Below are 7,232 nucleotides of genomic sequence, written 5' to 3'. Positions count from 1 at the left end.
AAACTAGGGCTCTATCTTACACCCGGCGCAATGCAGCGCAAAGCGCGACGCAAGTGTCTTTCGCTAGTTTCCACCCTAATTGTCACGTTTAGCGCCGCGTTGTTTAAATAGCAAATGCATTTGCGCCCCCTTTTGCGCCCATGGGCGTTCTGGTCTGAAAACGAGGTGTGTTCAGGCGCATTGTTGGCGCGTTGCTATTTTGAGGCAACTAAAATAGACTACGCCATTGACCAACAAAAACCTGGTCTAAAGTCTAAAGTCAATGGCGCAATGTGTTTTATGTTATTTAAAGAGCGCATTAGTAAAATGCGCCTATACACGGGAGGACAACGCGGGTTTGCTTATCACAAGGTACATAATGCGCAGCAGCACAAAAATGCTTTTAAATATGAAAGATTAAAGGATTGAATGTAAAAGATTATTATTGAATCTCTTGGACATAAATGAGGACAGATTATGAGACGTTAGAAGGCGCAAAGAGCTGCTTCACCTGCAGCCTGCTAAGTAAATAAATGCTTTGCTTTAAACAAATGCGTCTGTTTTTAAATGTTTTTTTTTTTAATGCTACCTCACGGATTTATTGTCTATGATGACTCTGTACCTGTGGATATGGTGAGATGAGAAACATTTTTAAGTAATGCTTAAAAAAACTCTTTGCTAAAAAAAAACGCTGTCCAAAGTGCTGAAACGTGAGGAGAGCCGTTTGTAAATTCTTTATCTCCTGTTTATTACAAATAAAGTATTTTTAGAGTACAAACCTTATCTTACATGCTTGTAAATAATTTTTTGATGATATTGGATAGCCATACATTAAAAGCAATTACAAGCCTGCTTTTTACTTCCATGACTAAAAGAAAACGGGTTTTAAAGGTTTTGATAAAAAAAAAACAATTTCAATACAAGTGAAAAACAACACAATTATTTAACATTAATCTTAAACTGGGGATCTTCTTCCTCCGCTTATTTTTTCAGTTTACAAAGTCCGTCATCTAAATAGGGATTAGACATAACGCCAGCGCAACTAGCTTTTAAAGGGGATGAGAGCAGAGACTCTCATTGGTTTATTGCACGTTACGCCCAAAATACTCCCATTACAATAGGACCTACCCTTTTCGACCATGCGCTCGGCGCAAAATCCATTTTTCCCGTCGTTAAATTAGCAAAAGTGGATTCGGACACGCCCATTTAGATGTTGCGCTGTGCGCTTTAGACAATGCGCTTAGATCGTTAAAATAGGGCCCCTAGTCTTAAGTCAGTGGCGCGTTGCGCGTTGTTCATTATGCTATTTTAAGGGCGCATGCTTGACCATAATGTATAGCGTGCACAACGCGCACACACTTTGCTTATCTAATCTACACAGATGCAACAGTTATTTTTGCAAAGCATAAATTGTTACAATAAAAAATATTAACACATGAGATAAGGGGAATCATAGTGGTGAGCATTGTGGTGATAGTTTTTATTTATTTTGTGTGGCGGCGTTAAAAAATTCTCATGCAAATAACGATTAAAATATTTTCATAAGTTTGTTGTGTGGCTGTATTGCGTTTATTTTATGTAAATAATAATTTAAATGTTTTCATAAGAAACCTTAATGTATGTGAACTTGATTTGTAAGAGTACTTTGGGGTTGGACCTTGCTTGCGTTTCTTGGGCATGATTTCAAATCCCCCAAACCCTTTCAGCGGTGAGGGTGGACGCAGCGATGTCCTCTGCTGGCGTCAGGTCCTGAGGCAGATCCACCTCCCGTTACACGGCGTGCCCGATTTATGATGGCAAGCTTGGGATTCCCCCGTCTCCTGACATCATTGTAGCGCTTGGCGCAACGATGGGGATGCCAGCTGATGAGACTGTGGCTATTTCCTCTCACGCCTGTTTAACCGACGCTGATTTGGGCGGGTTTCTCCCATCATCCCCATACAAAACAACTTCTCTGTCTTTGACTGCTCTTACAAGAACGTCGGTCTCGTCGGCTGTAAACCGCTCCTGGTGTGCGCCTGGTAAATCTGTCATAATAATAGCAACCCGCCATAGAACTTGCGCACTTTTAAAGGGAATGTTGGATAGTGTTCTGATTGGTTTATTTGAGGTTACGCCCAAACCACACCTATGAATAATGAACCTACTTCAGACCAACCCCTTATTGATTTGTGCCTGGCACAAGAGTTATTTCTCCCACCGGGAAAATAGCAACAGCGCCCAAGATCCGCCCACAAAGTCACATGCGTTTTGCGCTTCACACTTGCGTTTCAGATCGTTAAAATAGGGCCCATTGTGGTCAAATAATCATGGCTTGAGAAAAATAACAGTGTTGACAGTACAACATTTATTTTAACATTAGAAGCTCATTTACGAGCTCAAGATGATTCTTATGTAGATCATTTAAAGGCATATTATGTAAGTTTTCACCACTAGAGGTCGCTATTACACAATAACAATAGACCCTTTTACAGCCCATGTGATCAAATAGTTGGGCACACATTTTGGCAACGGAAGTAGTGTTGTTCCCCACTGGTTCTAATGTGTTAGCAACTGAGAAAGTTTATCAAAACAATTTCCCAGCATCAAAATGTCTGGTTGTTGCTTTTATGGTTGTATATGAAGAGTTTGGTTCCAAAATGCAAAAAATCCATTTTGACTAATTTTGGTAAAAACTTGTTTTCTATACCAATAAGTGACAAGAAGAGAACACTATTTTCTGTTACAAACTTTTTAAGACAGGGTCTTTAGATTAAAATAACATTAAAAATTCAAATGCATAATTTGATTTTCAAAGATTTATTATAAAAACTGATTATTTTTTCCACAAATGCAAAATGCAAAAAATCCAGGGTGCTCTTCAAAAAAGGGCCTATAACATTAAGAAAATAAAAAATGAGACAGTCCTGATAAATGTTTAAAAGCCTTTAATCAAAAATGGCTTGCCAACGCGTTTCAACTAAACAGTTTTCATCAGGGCAAAACAACCCATGTTTGGATCCTAAGGAATGAATGGGGCTAGGCTAAATGCTAACACATTCACGACGCGCTGTACAAAGATTAAGTGCACGCATTGAATAAAGATAGGTATGTATTAATCTGTCTAAGTTGAGGTAAGAACATAGTATAATATTGAAAAACTGTGCTGTTTTCCTTTAAAGATTAAATTTCTGAATGTTATTTATTCATATAATGCACATTAATATTGAACATTAAACTAGTGATGTTTCTTATACACAGAGCTCAAATTTATTGGATTTTCCTGTGCCTTTTGATTGACCGGATATATCAGCAATGACTATCAACCGATACCAATTATTGTATCATAATTGAATGAAAAAAAAATATATATATATATTTGATATTTAAAAATATAAATTTTCAACCCAGCATTGGGTCAAAAAGAGACAAACCCAAGTGTTGGGTTAAATTAACCCAACCTATTTCAGCATTTTGGGTCCCAGTTACAGCACTTCACTGTGGCATCGCTTCAAAGAATCCTTTTAGATTCAGTTATTCATTGTTAAAGTTATTTTTTTAAACACACATACAGTATTAGGGACACAAATGGCACCCATTTGGTGGAATGACTGAAAAAGCCAGAGATGTCTCTGTGGTTGTGGACCTGCAGTGATCCAAACTAAATCTCCTGAAGGACTACCGTTCTGCTTTGATGTCCATCTCGAGTGCCAGACTGCGGAGCCAGAAATCCCTCTGGTTTTGTCTTCAGCGTTCTCCTGAAGCCACAGGCGTGTGTCTGTCACATGATGAACATCAAATCTCCATCAAATCCCACCACATGACAGTCACATTCCCAACGTCAGGAAAAATCTGATATTTTGGTTCCCCAAGAAACGTCTGGATTTATGTTACTTCCACTTTGTCATCATAAAAATGATATAATGTATTTGTGTCAGAATGCTGGTTTATTTGACCTGACCGCATCTCAACAGTAAACTTTCATGTGATCTTAACAGCTAAATATTACCGAGAGGAACTTCAAACATACAGACGAAATGAGACGGAATAGGGCATAGTGTGTGCATCAGTCACGTTAGTGATAATGTATGGTTTTGTATTCTTAGTAAATGGGAAGGCGTCCATTTTTTTAACTTTCGCGAGCTGTAAAAGTGACGTGTTTATAGAGTCGTGTGTAACGGACACTTCTTCATTCATTCATTAATCCTATCTGTCAGTGACTGCTGTCATTTAATACTGCATGTGGTTTAGAGTCAAACATTTGTTTGACTGCTGTTGTATACATTGTGAGGTGTTGGACTATGTGTTGAGACTAATGTGTAGCTGTAATATCTCCATCCACCGGATTTGTCCTGCAACTGCATGCATTAGAAAGACATCACTGCTGGCATCAGAAACTTTATTATTGAATCTCAGTGGTTTACAAATGTTACCATGTATTAAATATTTTCAATCATTTCAAGGCCAGTAGCTTAAGGAATATTCATTTTTCTTACAAGAAAAATCCAGATAATTTACTCATCACAATGTCATCCAAAATGTTGATGTCTTTCTTTGTTCAGTCCAGAAGAAATTATGTTTTTTGAGGAAAACATTCCAGGATTTTTCTAATTTTAATGGACTTTAATGGACACCACCACTTAACACTTAACTCAACACTTAACAGTTTTTTTCAACGGAGTTTCAAAGGACTATAAACGATCCCAAACGAGGCATAAGGGTCTTATCTAGTAAAACGATTGTCATTTTTAAAAATAAAAATAACATATATCCACTTTTAAAACAACTTCTCGTCTAGATCCCGTTCTGAAAGCGTCAGCGTGACCTCACGCAATACGTCATGACGTCAGAGGTCACAGAGGACGAACGCGAAACTCCGCCCCAGTGTTTACAAGTGTTGAGAAAGAGGACCGTTCTGGCGTTGTTGTATGTCAACTGATACTAATTAATGTCTTTGTGTCAGTTTATTGTTTACAAGGGTCCGCAAATGTGCGTTTTATATATGTAACACGTGACCTCCCTACGTCACTACGCATTTACGTTAGGTCGCACTGGACCGGATTTAGATGAAAAGTTGTGGAATAAAAGTGTATATTTGTTATTTTTATTGTCAAAAATGACAATCGTTTCGCTAGATAAGACCCTTATGCCTCGTTTGGGATCGTTTTGAGTCCTTTGAAACTCCGTTGAAAAAATCTGTTATGTGTTGAGTTAAGTATTAAATGTTGGGCTCTATTAAAGTCCATTAAAATGAGAAAAATCCTGCAATGTTTTCCTCAAAAAACATAATTTCTTCTGGACTGAACAAAGAAAGACATCAACATTTTGGATGACATGGTGGTGAGTAAATAATCTGGATTTTTCTTTTAAGAAAATTGAATATTCCTTTAGGATGTGATGCAGAAAAAGTCACAAATGTAAATACATATCCTGAAAAGTTACTTTGTTTCTGTCCATAAATTACAACAAAAAAACTATAAGGGTTTCCCGGATAGGGTTTAAATTAACCCAGGACTAGGCCTTAGTTATATTGGGACATTTAAGTAGTTTTTATACCTTATAAAAAATAGTACTGGTGTGCATCTTGGGACAAAACAATGGTATGATGATATATGTTAAGATATGTCAATGCAAGTAGTTTTTAAATGAAGCCAACTCAGACATGATTTTTAGTTTGGGACTAGGATAAGCCCTGTCCCATAGAGTGTAGTATAGTGTTTGTGTATAGTATCAGATGAATGAGTTTACATACTTATTGTGATGCTTCAAAGATATAAAAAGAATCACTTTGGTAGTCATACTGTATAGTGTTAAAACTACAGCACATTTGCATTTTACTGCAAAGGACTAGGAAAAAAATCCAGATAATTTACTCACCACCATGTCATTCAAAATGTTGATTTCTTTCTTTGTTCAGTCGAGAAGAAATTATGTTTTTTGAGGAAAACATTCCAGGTGTTTTCTCATTTTAATGGACTTTAATGGACCCCAACACTTAACAGTTTTAATGCAGTTTAAAATTGCAGTTTCAAAGCACTGGAAACGATCCCAAACGAGGCATAAGGGTCTTATCTAGCGAAATGATTGTCATTGAAAAATAAAAAATATGCACTTTTAAACCACAACTTCTCGTCTATCTCCCGTTATGTGACGTGCCAGCGCGACCTCACGCAATACGTCATCACGTCAAGAGGTCACTGAGGAGGACATATGTGAAACTACGCCCCAGTGTTTACAAGTGTGGAGAAAGAGGACCGTTCCTACGTTGTTGTATGTCGAATGATATTAATTAATGTCTTTGTGTCAGTTTATTGCTTAAAATGGTCCGCAAATGTGCCTTTCAACGTCATTACACAATTATGTAAGGTTGCGCTGGCTTGTAAAGTTGTGAGAAGTTGTTTTAAAAGTGCATATTTTTCTTGTCAAAAATGCCAATTGTTTCGCTAGATAAGACCCTTATGCCTCATTTGGGATAGTTTACAGTCCTTTGAAACTGCAATTTTAAACTGCATTAAAACTGTTAAGTGTTGGGGTCCATTAAAGTCCATTAAAATGAAAAAACCCTGGAATGTTTTCCTCAAAAAGCATAATTTCTTCTCGACTGAACAAAGAAAGACATCAACATTTTGGATGACATGGTGGTGAGTAAATTATCTGGAAGAAATGGACTTATCCTTTAAGGACCCCCGTGTAAATTATTAGTGGCATCTAGTGGTGAGATTGTGAATTGCAACCAACGGCTCAGTGCACAGCTCACTTCTACCTTTCGAAAAGCTACAGTAGCCGCCACAGGACAAACATGTCATTGTCTGAGACAACATAGGCCCTGTCCCAAATGGCACAATCCAGGCTTGTGGACCCCTGAGTCCACACTTTGATGACATAATGTAGTGCAGACCTAAGGGACCCTTCACGTGAGTCAAAGGGGGCGCACCGGAGTTGTATTTTGGGACAGACTCGACCGTCACGCCGGAAATAGGAAGAAAAGTTGCCCATCAGTGTGAACTCCTCCCTTCCGTCGCTTTTTCGCAAGGACTTCTGGGTTGGTAAAGTGCGCGAAGCCTGCTGCATTGCGTGCTTTGCCGAAAACCGCATTAAGGGTGCAAAGGGGGCGCTGATGAGCACAATTCAGAGCGTAAAAATGACAGATGGGACACCCTACGCACTCGTAGACTAAGCGAGCATGAGCAATTTAAGGCCACGAGACCGAAAGTCCACATGAAGTGCGCCATTTGGGACAGGGCAAAACGCACTCTGTAAGGGCTACTGTAGAA

This window comes from Paramisgurnus dabryanus, chromosome 12, assembly GCF_030506205.2.
Source record: "Paramisgurnus dabryanus chromosome 12, PD_genome_1.1, whole genome shotgun sequence".
NCBI lineage: Eukaryota > Metazoa > Chordata > Actinopteri > Cypriniformes > Cobitidae > Paramisgurnus > Paramisgurnus dabryanus.
The sequence above is the reverse complement of the archived record's forward strand: the minus strand, read 5'-3'. Positions refer to the sequence as shown.